Genomic DNA, 21420 nt, shown 5'->3' on the forward strand with positions numbered 1-21420 from the left:
TTAATCTCTCAAAAACAACATCGTTGAACTAATCATCTTTGGAAACTCTGCTTTTGACAGAAATATTTCAAGCTCTCCAGGAAATGATCTTTTCTCTTCCTGCATCTCCCAGAACGCCATTTTTCAAGCCCAGCACAGCTGCGGCGTGTGGCTGTCCATCATGAGTCTGCTTTGAAATTATTTTTGGACTTGGTAGGGAACTTTGAATTGTCTGGTTTCCGAAAGGTGATAAACAAATAAACTTGTCTAGCCTCTGAATAAGAAGTTTTTTCTTGCCACTGTAACTTTGCTAAATGTTGCTAAGATGGATTAACGTCTGGTCTTTTAGGTGTTTTACCTGCTTTTTTATTTGTCTTGAGGTAACTTTTGTTACGCATTGGTACTTTGGATACATTTAGGCTGCATGCTAATTGGCATATAGCCTGATCCTTTTCCCAGCGTCTAGACAAGAAGTCTTTACTTTTAAAAAAAACCCGATCTCAGTCGTGCTGACAGATGTCCATCAAGCTGGTACTGAGTTTTAAAAGTTTCTGCCAGCTTCGCTTGAAAGCGGTAACATAAAGAGTTTTTCCAAAGAGCTTCCCCTCCCCCACATTGTTTCTCTGACGCTGTCCCATCTTCATCCACAATCTGTTCATACATGAAACCATTGAACACATCGAAGAAGGCTCGACCACATTCGAAAAGCAGAAACAAATCAGAAAATCTAATAACTGAGTGTCTCTGTGTTTTGTTAAAATCAGTGTTGCTCTTCCCTGTCACAGCACAGTCCTTTACCGTCTATTTTATATTTCATATATTTGTGTGTGTGTATCTTGCAGAAGGCATAAAAGATTCATTTTAAAGCAGTTCTGTATAAAAAAGAAACATTTAACAGTAGTAGGTTGTGGCAGCGCTGTTCCGTAAACATGAAATGTTGAGGTGTACTCATAAAAAAAACTCTGACAGCTGCCTTTTCAGTTCAGATTTGTTCATGCAAATATTAATAATGTACCTTTACTTGCTTACCTCACCTCACATTAGCATACTAATGATCCAGAGGCTTATATTTCTAAAGGTCTTCAATATATATACTAAGTCCTGTTGCCTTTTGGATTACGCTCTGAATTACCATGACCTTTACCTGCCCATTGATTTCACCTGTGTCTGGTTTATTTAATGCCCTTCAATCTGGGAAGCTGATGACAAACTGAAGGAGAGAAACACTTATAAATTCAATAATTCTTTTTGTGCCTCTCAGCGGGATGATGTTTTTTCAAAGCTGTTTGCTTTCTGTTTTGTCTTCAGGTAACCTTTCAAGCTTTTAAGTCTCCCACCTGCAAAAAAAAAACCGAGAGACATTTGGTTCAATCTTTTTGCTATATCAGAAATGGCATTTTACTTGCGAGAATGAGGGGGAAAAAAAGGCAATCTCATACTGTAGACTTCCTCTTATTTTTCACTGTGGCATTAAGCAGGTCTTTATGCCTTACCACATGTCAGTACATTATCTGCCTTGAGGCCTGGTCTCCGGAGATGGACAAATATGGAACACAGATCACCAGCAGATAGGAGAGGTGAGAAGAGACAGGCAGCCAGAAGGATATAGCGTGATGGATAGAGGGCATAGTACAATGAAATATGCATCAGGGCTTGTGTTAAATTTTAATCCAGACTGTTGACTGGAGGTTGACCCCGTTGTGACCCAACACTTGCAGGAGTGAAAATATTCGCAGAGGGATGGGCGGAGGTGCCAGTGGGTGCAGAAGCAGGGCCGGGAAATTGTGAGGAAGAGGAGAGTAATGAGGCTAGCTGGAGGTGCAGACGAGTGATTTTATCTGTCTGAGTGCCTGAGTGTCTGAGCGTCCCCTAACTACACGAGAAGCAGGGAAAATCTACCAGAGCCTGGAAGAATTAAAAATACAGCTTCCGCATGTGAGCTTGAATTTGCTCCAGTAATGTACGAGCAATTCCTGGAAAAATACACCTGTGACGTCTATGAGAATGTGCAGGAGCGTGTTCCAGAGGAAATGGATTCAAGGAAGAAAACGTCAAAGAAAATCACCTGTAATTTTCACTAATAATAGAAAGGTTCAAAGGCAACACGAACAATCCTCTGCAAGAGCTTGAAACACAGCACGTAGACTTAAATCTGATGTGTTATTACAAAAGAAGCTGCTATTCACACACAGAATGAAAGCTTTAAACCCTATTTGCATAGAGTAAGCAGAACGTTTGACCACATCCCCAGGACACCAGCCTGTCACTGCCTGGCTTTAGGGAAAGAGATGTTTGCATACAGTGATTGAACGCCACAGGATGACAGGGCGAACTTATGAAAATTCAGTTTTTACCTTTAATGTTTTTATTCAGTACAGTAGTTGATGTTGCTTTATCTCTTGTCCTTTGTTGCCTTTATCAGGCTGTTAGTATGTATTGAAGACAGGCTGCAGAATTTTGACAGCCCTTATTTTATTTATTAAAAAGATATATTTTGAAGCGTTTGTTTGTTTTAAAATGTTCATTTGGCAGACTTGTACTCTGTTTGGAAATCTCTGTACTGCGTGTGTTTTTTCTTCGTAAAGGCTATGTGCAACCGTCTGTGTTTAGATGTGTGTGTGTTCCAACCCCCGGCTGTAACCACTCCCTCAACCTCTAGTGCATCGGCCCGTAGCCTCATTAATAACCTCTGCGTTTGCTGAATGGGGCTCTGGCGATCTATTGCGCTCTATTGCAGTGTTGTTTTTGTTTGGCCCTGGTCACAGTGATTCCTGAGAGATGGCAGCATCATAAATCTACAGCTTATTCATGGAGCTAACCTGACCTTTACAGCAACACCAAGAACAGAGGGAGAGGCAGGGAGAGAGATTGAAACCGAGGGAGAATGGTAGAAAAGGCCAGGGAGAAGATAGAAAAAGGAGGAAGGGCGGGTGGGGAGGTTGGAGAGTTTAAAGGTAGAGCTGAGAGGATGAGAATGATAAGGAGGAGGAGGAGGAGGCTGAAATATAAGAGGTGGGGAAGGTGGATGAGCAAAGAAAAGCGAAAGAATGGACAATAGATAGAGGCAGCTGGGGGAGTTGTGAACAATAAAAGAGAGAGAAAAGGAAATTTAGCGAAGAATAGAAGACTGAAGATGGACAGACGAATGGAGCTTGTGGGATTGAGAGGTTACACTGGATGAAAGCAATCAATGAGTGTGAAGGGACTGAGAGATGGAGTTGAATGCCTCTGTGTGAGTGTGTTCGTTATCCGTGTGTGTCAGTGGAGCCCATCTCTACTGTACCTCAGTCACCTGGCGAGTCTTCAATAAAGTCTCCATGTTGGGGGTTTCGTTTGCTTCCCGGAGGGGACAGCGTCTCTCGACATGAGCTGTCTCACACCTGACAAACCAAAAAGGATAATGTGCTCTGAGTTTAGCTGTATGCCCTGTGTGTGTGTGTGTGTGTGTGTGTGTGTGTGTTGCACAGGTTTTCATACAGACAAGAGGGAAAGAGGGAGAATATCACCTGAAAGCATCATCATCTGTTGATTCTTTTTGATTTACATCATTATCTGGCCACAAGTGCATTAAAAAAAAGAGTTTATAGCCAATTAATGTTAAAAACATCGGACAGATTCCATAATTTAAAATATATGAATTAGTAAATGGACTCGAGCCCTTTTCTGGTCTCCTGACTGCTCAAAGCTTTTTTTACATCTCAGGTCACACCTACCCATTCATACTCAATCAGAAGTAACTAATCTATTCATGCACAGTCATATGCTGCAGATAATGCATCAGCAGCACCCCAGGCACACATTGACATGTGGCTGCAAGAGCTGGAGATTGAACCCCTGACCATCCAGTTGAAAGAGGGCATACCACTGAGCCACAGCCGTGCAGTATTTCAGACATAAAATGATGGTCCAGTTGCTTTTCCAGAGCTTTTGTAGTAACATCTCAGGATTTAATATACTATATTTAAACTAATAATTCAACAATAAATAGAGACAGGAGCAACGATCTTTTCAGCCAAACTGAAGTTGATGACCAAGAGAAACTCTTCAACCTTGAGTATTTCATCCACATTAGGTTTTACTGTGATTAATATGTTATATGCAATTACTTCAGCATGCTATATCACAGTTAGATAATCATAATTGCACTTTGTTAAGTGTGTGCAAAAATAAAAACACAAATAAAGATTCATTAAATGGAATTATTTCAAACTGTCTTTCTTATTGTAAACAGACATCTGATTCCATTTCTGACTTTATTTTGTTTTCCCCAACACATTTTTTTTGCCTTTTTTAAATCTCAGCAAAATCTGAAACCATACCATGTTCAACAAGCTGCAGAGATCGCACACATTTCCATGTTTGACCCTTTAAAATGCTCTCGACACACGAGAAAATCCTCGTCTACTCTGCTACAGTTTCTCGTTATTATCAAAACGACATGCTCACCATTTGGACCTAATCGCTTTGGCAATATTGTTTCTGAACTTCCATTCCTATTGAGCTCATTAAACTGAAATTGCATGAGAGAGAGAGAGAGGGAGAGAGAGAGAGAGAGAGAGAGAGAGAGAGAGAGAGAGAGAGGGAGAGAGAGAGAGAGAGAGAGAGGTTGGTTTGTGAGCGTGCAGCATGGAGGACTGAAACTGGCCGCCTCATTGGTATTCTGCACCTGTCCGCCTCACAGACCCATCTTAGATCCAACGAGTTAAAAAAAAATGGACCATTAGGAGGCAATGAGTTCTCTGCTGTAGAGCATGGACACACACAAACACACACACACACACACACACACACACACACACACTCTTTAACATTCCACAGATGAAACAGCACTACATACAGTAAGTAAATTAGCTCCTACACATTATGTTCAATATCAGGTTAGTCAGGCCGGAGATCATTAAGTGAATGTGCACACGTAACACGTGCAAGTTATTTTAGCAGCAAAACGGAAACCATTGTTTGTTTTGGAGTCGTGTTTATGGACAAAGAGCCTCATTTGGTTTGAGTATAATTTTCTGTCAAGTTGTTTTGGAGATCTGACTGTAATTCTAGCAAAATTAAACAATTTGGAAACTCAAATGAGATCCCAACAGACCACCAGGAAAAAAAGGGAGCTGTGAGGAAGCAGAATACACACACACACGCACGCACGCACACACACACACACACACACACACACACACACACACACACACACACACACACACACACACACACACACACACACACACACACACACACACACACACACACACACACACACACACACACACACACACACACAGACACAGACACACAAATCCTCGTGCATGTATAAGCATGCACACACGCACACAGCTCTGTTCGTGCATTCTTGCAAGCATAAGCACACTTGGAAACAGTCGGGTTTTAAAAAGTACCTCATACACATTCTTCACACCCTCGTGTATCCTTCCAGAACAATTACAGGCAGTCTTTCTGGGCAAAATGCCTCCGACCTCTCAGGTGTTCAGGGACGGAAGAAAGAGAGAGAACAGATGTGTGGTTCGAATGGAGCCACTACTTCTTCTACTGACTTAACAGGAACATTTACACTGTTGGTTATTTTTTTAAAAACATCATGATTTTTAAACAGAACAATGCCACTCTCTTCCACAATATTTGGTATTGAAGATTAGCAAGGGAAATAGCCACTGTCATGTCTTTACCAAGCTTCCTCATAAAAAGGTATTTTAAAATTGATTTCTGCATACTTTTTTCATCATGGTTATAAAATGTGCAGTTATTTCCTGTACAATAGCTTGAGCAACCCAACACATTCCCAAAGTGTGTTTTGGAAGAGGCTGTGTCTAAAACCTCCCCAAACCTTTTAGAAGTGACAATCCAACATTCACAGCCGCTTCACACTATCATCTGGTAGCAGTGAAAAGGTGAGAAAGGAGCCAGGGGGGTTTTGAGCATGGCGCTCTCGCTCTCTTTTGTCGTCGTTCTGAACACAACTCTTGCTGTTGCTTTTCATTTGAACATCTACGAGACACTTGTTTTAAAACGCGTGTCCAACGTGTTGAAATGAAGCCATTACGGAGGTTCAGAAATAAACCTGATTACAGCCTGGTACAAAATGTGAGTCTGTATGAATAGTTCATGTTTTATCAGAACACGTTGTACTGAGGATGATTTTTAATTTTCAGAACTCATCCGTTTTGGTTTTGTGAAGGGTATGATTTATTCATATTTAGGGGCTTGACTGCAGGCATGTTGTATCTGTATGCCAACAGGCTAAAGGCCTCAGCACTAGCCTATGTCTTTAGCACTTTTGGGTCATGTTGGTGTCCCAGTCTATGAATTCCCATCGTGTTTCACCCTTATGGAAGCACATCACAGCAGGACACACGGTCAAACGCGTTCACATACAGCACTGCGCTCCCCTGCTGATCCGGCTGAAACCGTTTCGCCTCTGTTACTAACTCTGAAGACCGCGCAGAGGTGGGATCACTTCGTCCCGCCAATACGCCTCGGCCACATTCAGAGTTTATGCAAAACATCACAGGAACAGAATCCAGCTTGAACCGGCAGTCTGACTATCATGGCTTTTGTTGACTGAAAGTTTGAGACAGCATTTCCGCCATGGTGTCTGCCTTCAATGGCTCACTTCAGACACTGAGATTATGTCTGTTTTTTATACAAAGTGCTTCTGACCAAGACAAACTGAACACTTAGGCTGGAAAATCTCTTCGCGAGGATGTTTCGAATCTGGTTGAGTCTTGAGATCACTGTTAACATTTTTGAAACCTTTCATTGAGGTTGGAGGGTTTGTTGCTGCTCTCTCCCCGTTGGCGTCCGAATCACAACGTTTCTGCAAAGTGTTTCAATCAGAAAATGACTATTCCAAACTAAAAGTGGTATTTGTGTCCAACTATCAAGCTGAAGACTGTTCAGAGGTGAAATCAGCTCATTGAACAGAAAGATCACCTGCTCGATATAACCTCCCCCCTCCTATTCAAACACATCGATAAGTTCATTCTTTCTTAAAGTCTCGTCTCAATTCACTACTTTCCCTTTCCCCATTCTTCCTCTGCTAACCCACCCTCCATCTTCTCCTCTCTCCTGTCATTTCCCCCCATCCTCCTCCCTCTCCGTCGTCTCTTCCCTTCTCTCCCTCAAAACTTCACAACTTCGATTTCCGCCTTCTCTCCCCCTCTCTCTCTCTCTCTCTCTGCCGTCTCTTCAAAGTCATCTCAGGCTCCGCTGTCATTGCGCTGAGAATTACACATCGCTCAAAGGGTAACATCTGACAAAATGCTGCTCACTGACATTGTCGGCAGTAACGCGTCGTCTGATAGAGAAGGTTCACTCAAGCAGCCATCCTATTATCCATCCAGTCGCACACACACACACACCAACTGTACCTACACTTTGACAGTTGTAGATACATCCTATTTACCTTGTGGTGGCCTCCCGAAGGGACAGAGACAACTGCACAGTTCTGCAACTCAAAATAACAAACACAAGTGAACGTTCAGCGCAATCAAACACACTCTCTTCCTCCCTCCCACTCTGCATTAAGTGCATTCAAGTGGCTTGTAACAGTCGCAGCGTCAGGCTTTTATCGCTGTAATTTGCAGCCATACATCAGTGTGACAGTGGCCGGGGCAGGACGGTCGTCGGCCCGTTTCCAGACACTGCTGCACTCTCTCCACTGACACACGCCAAGGGCAGCCAGATAATGTAGATGTATGAATAAAACAACAAAACTTTGATGTTGCAGATCACAATGCATCATTCATTAACAGCCACAGTGAGGCTCAGAGAGTGAAGGATGCTGTTCATTTACAGCCATGGAGGAGAAGATAAGGGATGCAAGGGATAAGGGATGCACTGGTCATGGCTGGACTTCAATCAGAGGGAGCTTCAGTAAAAAAAAAAAATACAGCATGCTATTTATGCAGTGGCTCACATCTGCATTCAAAGGGAAATGGCCAAGGGGAGGGCTGCTGTGTGTATGAGAGAGAGAGAGAGCGAGAGAGAGAGAGAGAGAGAGGCATGAGGAAGAGGATGAGAGGGATAAAATGTCATAGCTGGGTTTTGATAGACGAGGAAGGTCCATCCACTCCATCTCGGAGTATATGGAGGGATAGAGATGAAGGAGAAGCGAGCGGATGAAAAGGGAGCACAAAGATAGCCGCGAGGTAGAAGGGGGACTAAAGTAAAGCGAGAGCGAGCGAGAGAGAGAGAGAGAGAGTAACAGGACCGGACAGGGAGAAAACGGTGCGGGTAAAGCCAAGGGATTAGGGAAGCAAAGAAATGGAAGGGAGAAGTTATAATGGTCTGTCGGCGCCGAGGAAAAGAGAGAAAATGTGCAGGTTGATGAAGGTGAAGAGGTACAGGTGGATTTGAATCGCAGTCCACGGAGACAGAGGATGAGAGGACAGGGAGAGAGAGAAGGCGGGAGGATTGGTAAAGGTTAAGAGGGATTTTGTTGGATCTATTTTTTATTCCTTCCTGACTGATTTTAATGGGGTCTTAAAGTCGCTGTGAGGTTACCTAGACAACTAAAATACACTGTAGGACTTGTGGTGGGACATTTTTTATCCATGCAGTCGAAGAAACAGAGAAATAAACCCGCTGCCATGAAAGAGGCCTCTCTCTGTTTGTGCATAAACTGACACGTCTGTGTGTGGCTGTTCATGAATCTGCCTATGTAAGCAGCGTGTGTGGTGCACAGGTTGGTGTGTTTGTTGGACGGTGTGTAAGTGCAGGTGTGTGCAGAACAGTCTGCATGAAGTACAGGTGTTTAAGTGTGCAGGTGTTTGTTGTTTGTACTTTGGTCATGTGAGTGGTGCAAAGGGGTGTGTGTGTGTGTGTGTGTGTGTGTGTGTTTGTGTGTAACAGAGGGGACATTGTGAACATTTCTCATAACGTTCCTGGGCAGCTTGGGAGTTATGGTTTCTAAAAAAAATTCAGACAAATTGTTTTTTTTGTGCTTTCAATTGTACTTTTGCCCACTGGCTCGATGTTTCAGCTTCAAAGTGTTTATGTACAAGTCTCAGTTTATAGCTTTGAAATGGTTCGTAATATCACTTCCGATATCTTTGTCGAGGATTTTACCTTGACCTCTGACTGAGCTTAAAACTCACCTTTCTGTTGGTTTAACGTTATATTCCCTCACTGCACAACTGTGACAAGAACAGTCTAATAAACTTTAGGCAGGAAATCAGTCAGTGAATTGTAATTGAAGTTCTCAGCTTTGTATTAGCTAACGTTTTCCTTACTGCATTATTTAAAACATGGTAAGTTAACTAGACTCGTGGGTTGTTTATACCTCTAGACTACCTGTAGCCTACTACATCCAACACCTACAGATTACATGTGTTTTTGTCCTGATGGACTTGTTGCCACGGTCCCAGATGTGGGAATGTGACTGCCTGTGGCAAGTTTGGCCTCTCGTCTCAGCCAGCGAATAGGCAGACCAGCCAAGGACGTCAGAAACTGTCTTCATTTGAGTTAATTGGTCCTCTGCTGATGTGAGTGACTTTTCCCTTTAACTTCTCACTCTCTCCTCAATCCGTGCCTGTTCACCACAAAATGATTGGCTTCAATTTTAGAGTTCTGTTTGCGTCCATATCTCAATAAACTCACTGCACTAACAACTAAATTATGTTTCAGCGCTAATTATATACTTTTTTGTCAACTTTATGTGTTTATTTCGTCAATGCCAGTTCGCCTTGTATGTACAGATAGCAATGATTTCAAACATGACAAAAATAAGAGCAAAGTTGACTGTGAATGTCCTTGAAGGTTTAAGCTAGCAGGTGCAGTGTCCTCACAGGTACAGAAGAACAAATATGTGTGTGTTTTATATGTGAAGAAAAACCTAGGTTGTCTCAATGTACCAGTGCATCTTCTGAGCCATGCACTGGTGTTCTATCCTCTGGTACGTGTGCTTGTATCTAAGGTAAGAGTGTGTGCAGGAATGTGTTTTGTTTGCCAGTGTATCTGGTGTGCAATGCTGTGCAGCCAGCTTATAGGTGTGTGTGTGTGTGTGTTATTATTTGTGAGCGTGCGCGATTGTGAGTGTGTGTGATTGCGTGAGCACCCATGAATCTGTCCGTCCATGTGGCTGTGCTTGCACTATACGACAGAGTGTGAATCATCAGAAGCAGCAGAGCCATAAAGCCCAGAGCTGTTAGGCAGGATGGCTCCTGGAATGATCACAGGGAGGCTGCACTTCTATTTCCCAGGCAGCCATCACTGTGGGCGGCTGAGGAGCCGCTGCTGTCGATGTATTTACGGGGACCCAGGGTTAGCCAGTATATGCTGTAGTCACGCCTGACAGCACAGCCAATGGCCATAACGTCAGCGACAATGATTGAACACGTGAAATATGTGCTCTTTGTCCGTGGTATTGGACAGGGTGGAGGTTAGCGTTAGGTTCAGGGTAAGGGTCAAGGCAAGAAGAAAATTGCCTGTTTGAAAAGAAAGCACGCCTCTCTGGCTCTGCCTCCATCTTTTATTAGTCTGTGTTGAGAGCAAGCCTCAGTGACAAACAAGATATTTGTCGGATTTGATTTCATCTCTGCAGCAGATCTTTGCTGGTTACCCCAACAGAACACTGTAATATGGAGACATTAATCATTTATATTCGGCCCACTGCCAGGGTGGAGCCATATAATTGCTCCAGACAAAACATCCTTTTGATTCTCACTAACGCAGCATAATTTTGAATAATAAGATACACACATTTGATGTAGTTGGGATCAAAACACCCAGATGGCTTCGATGAGGAAAGATGCGATGGAAACTGGTGAGGTAAACTAACTCACCCAGAAGGTTGTTAATCTTTAATAGTACATACTGATGTATGCAAAGATAGTCCAGATAGAGTCCAAAATATGTATAGATCTGGCCTATTTGTATTAATAAAAGTGAAAAAAAGACATCACACATCACAGTCTGTATTTTTCTCTTTTGCTGCAAGCTCCTCTTTAATGTATTTATGAATCTTTTTCAGCCATTCTTCAGTTGCTCTCCGAATCGGTGCTCCAATTCTAATCGTTCAACTGTGCCAATGTTTACTTCACACCGATTGCTACCACATCCGCCACCAGGATATAGACGCAGCTATTGTTTCGCATGCTTTCACCGTTTATCCTAATTATGTGACAGTCTGTGACGAGTGTGAGTTTTTGTCGTTTACCTTCTGCCTCAGCTTAGGACACTAAATAGCAGCTCTGCTGAATAGTGAAAGAGAAATAACAACATTATTATTGTTAAGTGTTTCCAAAGTAGTTTTGCAGGCGAGGACATCCATCAGAGCTCCAGGGAAGGGAGGGAAGGGGAGGGGATGCAGGATCCTGGTATGAGGGGGTCTGCACACGGGTTCGGCGGTGGTTACTGCCTTTATCTGACTGTTGATGACTGGAGATAGCGGAGCAGGAAACAGAAGCTCAATAGTGCCATCAACAGGTGAAAGGGGACAGTGCTGCTCACTGGCTGGCTTTGAACATTCACAGGGGCAATATCCAGCGAGCTCTTTTGGGGTGTAATGGTGAAGATTTATCAGGAATATGATCGGGTCATAAAGTGAAATATGCCATCGTCTGTGCAGGGTCTGGTGAAGGATATATGAGGCGTGGGGATTAAGGTGAAGATGAAGCTGGCTGAAGTCCAACCTATTCTCTGCCAAGGTTAGACTATCCTCTGGCCTTTAAAACCCTGTCAGCTATACTCCACACACACACACACACACACACACACACACACACACACACACACATACACATATTCAGTTTATACACACACACTTTGGCCTTATCCTAGCCACAAGCAAGGTCAAGGTTAGAGCAGATTTAAAATGACTGCCTCCTTGTTACACACTCTTTTACCAGCATGTTCGTCTCATACACACTTAAGCATATTGGGCTGGACACACAGTTGAGCCAACACACTACACAGCAGAGTTTTGCCTCCATTAATAAGCAAGGTCCATCCATCACGGGGCCTCAACGGGCCCTTACGTGCCCTCCGGCTAGCTCGGCCCAACGGCCCCAGCAGCAGCAGCAGAGGCACACTGAGGGACGGACAATGAAGGTCATCCCAAACCTCCGCAAGGAGAAGGGTAATAATAATCATCATCCCTCTAAGTGTGTCTGTGTGTGTGTGTGTGTGTGTGTGCGTGTGTGTGAGGATTCTGAGTCGAGCATATGGCCTACAGTGCGTTTAAAGGCATTCCGCCCTTTTTTCCCCTCTCTCTCACTTCTTGGTATAGATTTTCCGTCTGTCTGAGACTAACCGTCTAACAGAGCGAGTGCGATGGCTTCAGTGCGCATTGCATGTTACAGACCAGTCAATGCATTCAAGGAGATTGAGCTCATGTAACGCTGCAGGGAACAGATACAGATTCAGCTTTCTGATAGCACCAACAGGGAGCTGGAGGAAGTGTAGGAGGGCGGAAGCAAAAGTATGTGCAGAGGGAGTTCATGTGTTTATTTCCAGATGTTTCTCTATTTATAAGTCGATCCGCAAATCAATGAAAATGGCGACACCAGGATTGCACTTCCCAAAGAAATTGAAAATACATTTCTGTATTGGGTTATATTTTTGTAGTTTTTCGCGTTCTACAATTTCAATGAGCAGTCGGATCACAGCACCAGTTTGAAAGTTAAGTCCAATGTAGCCAAACAATTTAAGAACAAGTACTTAGAAATAAATAATTGAGTAGTCATCGATGTCATTCACCTCAAATCTTCCTCGTTGTGCGATAAATTAAGATTAATCTAATCTTATCCTAATTCAGGCATACTTTCGTCAGCTATAAGTGGGTTCATCTTTTTCTTAAGAATATATCCTGACGTTTCTCCAGATTCTCACTCTTAATTACTTTTCAGATAACTGTAAAATTAGAACGTCAAAAAATAAATAATTATCCTCTCCACAAAAACATTTCAGCTTCTTGCCCTTTGCATAACTCCACATAAAAAATGCTACCCTTCGATTATGTTGAATTGCCAACAGCTAAAAGAAAAGAAAAATCACCAAAAAATGATTTTAAATCCTTTGTGTGAAACTTTAAGGCACCACCTGCAGAATTAACCAAAAACACTATGTAGCACCAATGTGCTCCACGAATTCACTTTTGTTTAAAGGCAAACCTTTGATGGTTATTTATCCCCACCCCCCAAAAAAAAAAAAAAAAAAAATTTGGACATACTGATTAATAAAGAAAAAGAAACCCAATAACTGTAACTTGTTCTTGGTGTTGCATTAACACCAAAAACAAATGGTTCCCTCTCTGACACAAGTAGGTTGCACCTCGGAGCGTCTCGTTGGCATCGCTGCGTTAAAACTGACAGAAGTGGTTCACCCTCATCACGCCTCTGTTGTCTCTGCAGACTAATTAGGGAGTAATCGCTGTCAATTAAGTCAGAGAATTTATGCAACATGACACATTCAAACAGCGCTCAAGGGTCTCATGTATCCTCATCTTGATCAGAAACCTAATGTGTTGTCCTGATTATTTATAGGGGGGCTCTTAACCTTTTAAACTGCAGAAATGAGTCCAGGATCAGCCCTAAACCCGGAGGATTTATGTCTCCTAGTAAAACCAGATTAGTCTCAACCTCTCTCGAGCACTCTCCTCTTCAATTCTGTGCCGCGTTGTAATTTGTTCAGCTGATAGACAGGATTAGGGAGAAACTATCTGATACCGCTGGTTAAAGAAGAATTTATATTGATCATTCTTCTGTGAACGAGGTGTGTTTCAACTTAATGTGAACTTGTAAGAATAGCTGATACAGACGGATAGACTAATTCTCACCGTGTTTCAATGACTCAGCACACTTCTGTTCTGGTAGTAAATCTATTAAACATACCCTTTAAAAATGTTACTCTCACTGTGCCAAGACCTGTAAGGTGTCACTTATTTTAATTTTTCAAACAGAGGGTGTTCGTTTCTTTTCATTTGGCAAAGCTAACATAATGTTCTTAAATACATATCCAGCCCCTCTTCCTCTTGTGAACACCTGTTTGTAAAATGAGTCCCTGGAACCACTGGGAACCCCTTATTAGCGAGTTGCACTTAACAGATGTTTGCCAAAGCAGCTTGTGGCTGAGGCTGCTGCGTTATGATTACTAACAACCTCAGTCTGATGTGGCTGTGGGGTGTTTTCCTAAATGTTCATATGCAACTGTTTTATAATGGATTACAGCTTTGTTTTTCTAAGGTTTTCTCTTTCTTAATCATTCTACTTTACTGCTACTTAAGAAAAAAAACTGTAAACCAATATGTTGGTTTTTTAATGTAAAAAAAATTGCATTTTAACAAAGTTGTTAAAAGACCTTCTGCAGATTTAGCAGCCAGCCTCAAGTGGACACTAAATTTTTTGCACGTCCATGTTGGCTTAATTATTCAACAAATATTGCTGCTTGACACTAATCAACACACTCTGAAAGATAAAGGATGTCCTAAGTGTATTTGGGGTTTTGGGGCACTTAAATATGTACATTAAAAAAAAACATTGTGATCCGATGGAAATACAGTTTTACACATTTTCTTGGCAATGCCTTTAATAGTCAACGAGATTGAACACATGATGGGTAGTTTTATAAACTGATTTCACTGTAGTTCAGAGAATATGTGTATATGTACAAAAATATAAAATGCCATGTTTATTAACTTAAATAAGTCACTTGCATTTCAGGAAAGAGAATTTTTGAACATTTGAACACACTGGATCCAAACATGCATCCTATGTGTACTTTGATACGGATCCAGATCCCTAAGGAGAACTTGTTCTTTTATTAATTCTCATTATTCCATCACATTTCCCTCTTTCAGGATTTCACAGCAGCACATGTTGCACGAGTGTGTGTCTTTGACACAACATCCCGCACGCACGCTGTGATGAAAAGCATGCAGCTCGTCACATGTCTTTCCAAACTCGACTTTGACTTGCTTTGAAGATTACTCATCCTTTAATCCTTGTGAGTCTGCACACGTTGGACAATCTGATCGATATACTGACAATTTCTCCAAACGTATGTTTCATGACTTTGTTATTTATTTCACAATCTCATAATGAAAACAACACTTTGGTAAGGAAATGAAGATTTATTTTAAACAAATACATGAGGTTTAACATACGACGGTTTCAAAGCCTGTACCACCATATTTGCTGAAATGTTCTGAAATGTTCACTGATCTCTTCATGATATATGATTGTAACACTAGAGATGCTAATGGAGTATAAGTATCTATAAAAGTTCAAATTAAACCATTTATATGAGGAGGGAGCTATTACTCCCAAAGTTGTGTTTTGTCTGCTACTTCACATCCAAAAGCGGGAAGAATAGCGCCTCCTGGGTTTTAATATTAAAATTCAATACGACCATTTATGTTGTGAGAGTAAATCAATTTTAAATTAAATTATGTTATGTCTCCAGAAATTACTCTTGAGTGAATAAAGAGCACGATGTCTTTTAAGTCCACTTCTCCATTCAGTGAACTGAACAGCTGGCTATATGTGCAGGCAGCACTACAAAGGCACTTTATAACGGTTCAAGGATCCTCAGCCTTGAAGAATCTAATATATGCCTTACTGCCAGTGCAGAGAGGACGGAGGGTCGAGGCGCCAGAGGAGAGCAGAGCACAGTGTGAACATACAGAGTGTATTTACAGTGGAATAGATGGCAGATGAGATGAGGTCTGGTTTTAATAGAGCAGAGACCTGCTCTCACTGCCAGCTGCCTTCACAGGCCTCAGAGGAGAAGTGCCAAGGAGAGGTGAGGAGCAAAGAGAGAGAGAGAGAGAGAGAGAGAGAGAGAAAGAAGGAAAATGAGTGTGTAGGTGCATAGAGGGAGATTTTTTAGAAATCATATAGGAACATTTGGACCATGCCCAAAGTCAAAAACTTAGATGGTGTCACCTGTAAGAACTGTGTTTAAGACCTCATCAGTAGAAAGCTGATTTTTTTAGGTTAAAGGTGGAGTGGAAGCATGAAATGCCCCTATGCATGTGTATATAAAAGTTGTCATGCGGAAATGATGGGCATATATGTTATTAAAGCAGCAAAGTGAGAGGCCTGGTAGCCTAGCGCTCAACGCACAGAGGATTAAGTCCTCGAAAGCGGACAACCTGTGTTCACATCTGATCTAGCACCCGCACTGTATTTTAAGCATTTTTGCCAAGTGGGATATTATATCAAAGAGTCTAAATTTACAGCAAGACAACATGTGGTTAACCATAAGGTTGAATAAAATGTGCTGGTGGGCACATTTTGCTGCTTTTGCACAGGAAACAGGCACACACTTACTTTGTGCTACACTTGTTATACTGCTTCCAACAAATTAGTTCAGTAGGCAAATATAAAAATTGGCAATCTGTCCGTTAGGTTTTGTTCTTGTTATACCATCTATCCGACTCTGTGAATTTGTTTGGACTTTTTTGTACATTTTATGTTTTCCAAGATAAAAAAAAAGAAAAAAAAGCTCAGTGAATAAATTCTTACATAATTTCATGTCGACATGTTTCTTTGATGCAATTGTTGGTGCCTGCTTCATTTTTAATCTCACCCACCCGACAGCTGACATGCTTTTTTGCACACATCTGCAAACCTCGTCTATATGGGACAATCTAATGACTTAATAATCACATGTTTTTTTGAGCACGTGTGATATTCACTGACACGCTGCGATGGCTTCTCTTTGTTGAGCGCACACACACACACATACTCACCACAGACAGAGCAGGGCACGCTTTTTTCCGAAAGCGCTCTCTGGTCACACAGGTCGCTCACAGCTGTGCGATGATGACAAAAATACATCCAGAGACCTCCATCATCTCATACAAACACACACACACACACTCATTCACGTTTACACCCTGTACATCCGAACACTCTCCCTCCTCTCTCCAACACCGGCTTGACAGCTGTGGAGCAGTTTGCCAGCGACGTCACGTAGATAGAAAGCTTTTAACACGGAGAGGTGTGTAATATTCATAAGAAGTGCTCCACTTACCGTGTAATAGACGTTGCCGAGTGTGAGTGTGAGCAACACTGATCTGGTCCTCTGGTGATGCGGTCTTATGTAATATTAATGTCAGTTGTGTGGGATAGCTTCTATCCTGTTCCTCGTTCTGCCCCATTTCTCACATGCAACACACTCCCATGTTACAGCGGAGACATTCGATGGGAGCTTGTTCTCGTACATCACAGCGGGGAGTTGCAGTGTTATAGGGGAGCTGTTTTTAAAGGAACTTCTTTTGGGCTTTGTTCCCGCCAAGCCACATTCTTGTTCCTGCACACACACACACACACACACACACACACACACACACACACACACACACACACACACACACACACACACACACACACACACACACACACACACACACACACACACACACACACACACACACACACACACACACACACACACACACACACACACACACACACTGTGCAGATGTAGGGCGGTGGTAGATTAGCTTGGCAGGAAAACAAAGTCCACTATCGTTCTTTTGCTAACCAATTTGGGGGTGATTATCTGAGGGTGCAGGCACACGAGAGGTTTGCTTTATTGTTGAAAACCTTAGCTGGAAAGTTTACTTTGATGCATTTTTGCAGTTTGTCCTTTTATGTACACTTTGCTTCATTACCAGTGAACCAGGGCATGTAAACAGGAGTCAGGAATAGTTCAGCTCGATTGAGCAACGTTACTAATCTGGCGTCCTGCAAGGTTGGAGATTTAAGTGATGCATGGAAATCAAAAGAAGTCGATGTTCTTGTAAGTTCAGTAAAGCAAAGGTCTATTTTGCTTTCATTTCTGTGGAGGTGATTTTATTCTATTCAAATTATTCTATTTTTAACTGTATGTGAGTTTAATGTGCACAAAAATATGTCCTCGACTGTCTTTGCTTTCCCAAACCTTCCGAGCGTGAATAAACGCTGACTGTCAGACGTGCAGATAGATGATGTAATAAAACATAATAAATGCATACCAATGTGAAGGAAACAGAGATGTTTGCATACAGGGAACAAGGAGTCATTGAAGGGTTTGTTGAACCTGAAAATGAAGTGAATCACTTTCTGTACGTTTCACAGTCATCTGATGTCAACACAGCTGAACACCAATGGGAGATTTTTCAGCAAGCTGTCAATCATGAAAACTTACTGAGGTTATGTTTTGCCATTATTCCTTTTATACTTCACATCAGCAAATTGCTGCAAAGCGAGAGTTCAGGCTCCAAAAAAAACAAACTGCAAAAGACGGTAATATTTCCTATAGGAGCAGTTTTGGTTGGGATCGTGTTCTCCCCTACAGCAAAAACAAACTCTGGTGCACTTGGAAGTGAACCGTTTTTAAGCAGACCAGAATTTGTTTGTTCACACCAAACCAAACCAACTTTAGGACAAAGTGCACCACGCTTCGTTTTAAACAGACCAAACAGCTCAGGGGTGATTGCACACGAGAAAGCAACTTCTCAGGATGCCTCAAGCAGGGCCGATGGAAGTTATTTTGAACAGGGGGTGCTGTAAAAAAATCTATGAGCCTATAGGCCTATTTAGAATACATTTATAATATATACATTTAAATTTATCTTTTAAAAAGATGAAGATTCACCACGTCATTGTTTTACACTCTTCAGTGAACACAGCCAGGGCCACACACACACACACAGACATCATCAGCTCTCAGAGGAATGTGCACAATCACTTAAACTTCACAATAACACTTTAACAATTCAATAGGTTTGATCAACCTGAGTCACTGCACCGACATTTATGTCACGCACGACTCTTATTAGCTCCAAAATCCTTTTACGCACAGCGCAAAGAAATCATCTAAGCACATTATTGAACAGCTCTCCACATTCATTACGCAAACATCAACAAAATCACACTTTTTTCTCCATCTCCAACCTTTTTTACGCAAGCCACAAGGAAACAATCCAAACCATTTATACGTTATCAAACAGTTCTCCAAATCCATTACGCACAGAGCACACGATCAAAGTAACACTCTCAATCCCCACCACCTTACAAAAATACTACAGTGTGACATTAAACTGCACATATGAAAGTGCGCGGCGGCACCATGATCTTACTTTGAGCTGCAGACAGGCTGTCCTGGTTACAGGTGTCCAAATGTCCAGGTGCGCTCTGGGGTCGTGGAAATAAAGTCTCTAATGAGGGGACGGATGTCCAGAGAGTTCATGATGTCTGTGTGGGCATACATCAATTAATGGTTTGTGAGTCTTTTCTGGGTCATCATGGTGCTGCGTGTCTTCAAAAGACGCATGGCTGAGACAGTGCGCTCAGGTGAGGCCACAGAGACGGGCAGGCACAGACGTAACTCAATCAATTTTTCTGTTTCTGAATACATGGCTCTTGTTTATTACTGGAGCTTAGTCCAACACGATGCTACATCTTGGACTGTGTCACTCGTAGACCGAGCATGGAGCGAGCAGGGAACCTTTTCACTTCGGCGTCTGCAACCACGAGCCGGCCTTACGTTGACAACGTAACTTCCGTGAACTTGTGTTGATTATGCCTAAAATAATTAAATCAAAATCAAGAAATACATGTAATAGCCTACGCGTGTCAAAATCTTTTCCCATTCATAAAGGAATGAGGAAATGGAATTTATAAATTGTGCAAAAATATTTTCAATATATTTTTTTTTTAATAAAAAAAAAAAAGCTCCCCCTCGCCACTAGGGGGCGCTGCAGCACCCCCAGCACCCCCACTTCCTGCGGCCATGGCCTCAAGTACAAAGGCATTGTTCAAATATTTACATGTGAGCGTGCAACAGTGTCTATTAGCCAGTTCTCTTGCCATTGATTATCACCCAGCCTTTTTAATTGCCTGCATATTAGCTCTCTTGTCTATTCTTGTCACTCCTTTCTGACCTGAAATAACCTCTCTTTCCGTCATTTCCAAACCCCTGACTGCCCGTCCACCTGCTCACCTGTTTCCAAGCCGCTCATTATCCCTGCAGTATATTTACTGGCCCATTTCCACCTGTTCCCTGCCAGATCGTCTTATGTGCTCCTCAATAGCCGTTCCAGCCACTTAATCTCCCAGCCTTGTTACCCGTCTGCTTCATCTTCCACTACCTGTATGATTAAAAATAGTCATTCTTTGTTTTCCTGTCCTATTTCCTGACTACTGCCTTCACCTTTTAAAATCAAGAAGCTATTTTCCTGGTCTGCTTGTTTCAGAAGACAAGAGAGAATAACCGTGACTGGAGGAAGAAAAAGCTGGTGAATAACCAGAAGAGTCAGACATTGTTGGAGCGCACGCCAGCAGTTGGAATTGAATTTCCACATGGGAGCCATTTTTTTCTCTGACAGTGCACTACTATAGCAGGTGAAGTTCAAACACTCTAATTGAAAAATGGTTGAGTCTTTGAGTTTAACAATCTTTCTAAGAATATAAGAGATCTGACGAATTGGTATTATTTTATTCTCATTGATCTGACACTCATTGGAAAATCTGGAGGGACATGGTGCCGTCTTTAACCCATTCATATCCCATTAGATACCATCAGACAACACTGATTAATAGCATGTTCAGCACTTGTTCAAATGTAGAACATAAAAGCAGTGAATAGCTTCTCCAGAAACAGAATCTGGAGACACTTGTTAATGCAGCGCAGATTTAGTTTGCCACCTCTCACCATCCATCCTCAGTCTCACTTTCATTTCCCCCTTCCCTCCACGCTTCCCTTCCTTCTTTAAGTCCTTTTCCACCATTTCCTCCAAAGCTCTTTTTGCTTCCCTCCCTGCTATTCCCCCTCCTCCCTCCTCCTTCTCTCTGTAACTAATGGTCCTTAAACGCAGCTCCAGCTGTCACGTCGTTGGGACTAAATCACAACAATCATGAGTTATTATCAGCGGCGTGCTGACTGATTGTGCTAATGTCCGCACTGATCGTATTAATGCCGGGGTTGATTGGAACACATCCATCATAATATTCCCTGCAATGAAGAGGTAATAACCGGCATTATCCTGATAATGAAAAAGACCGTTAGGCTGAAGATTAAAACTAAACAGTGATAACAAGGGACTTTATACTTGGGAATTACTGAAAGCAGAAGGAGAAATTGCTGCATTTCTCCCTCCTCCCTCACAGTCTCTTCTTTCTGGCGATGTCCTTGCCTCTTCTCCTCTACCTCCCAGTTCATCCCATTTACTAATCGCCCACTAAATACCTCATTTTACTTTATATACATAATTCTTATGTCTCTTTTCTTAATAACGTCGTCCTGATTATCAAGTCTTCTTTTTTCTTCATATTCTCCAGCTTACTTTAAGACTATTCCTCCTTTTATTCTTATTGTTTTTTTTGCCTTTAATGAAAACTCCCCCCCGTCGTTTCTCACTTTGCTGTCCTTGACTTTAATTTTTCCCTTTCCACTTTAACCCTCTTAATTCCTTCTATTTAAGTTTTCTTCTTA

At 42.1% G+C, this 21420-nt stretch overlaps 1 long non-coding RNA gene across 1 annotated transcript in view; it reads right to left on the reverse strand.

The window, feature by feature from the left end:
* The window catches only part of LOC306841002, a 48069-nt gene extending 28432 nt beyond the window's left edge, over nucleotides 1-19637 (reverse strand). Inside the window, exon 1 of the long non-coding RNA XR_013781419.1 lies at nucleotides 19067-19637. This is a non-coding gene — a long non-coding RNA (uncharacterized lncRNA). The remainder of the gene's footprint in view (nucleotides 1-19066) is intronic.
* Between the last annotated feature and the right edge of the window lie 1783 nt (nucleotides 19638-21420).

Source organism: Symphodus melops, assembly GCF_947650265.1.
Source record: "Symphodus melops genome assembly, chromosome: 19".
NCBI classification, from domain to species: domain Eukaryota; kingdom Metazoa; phylum Chordata; class Actinopteri; order Labriformes; family Labridae; genus Symphodus; species Symphodus melops.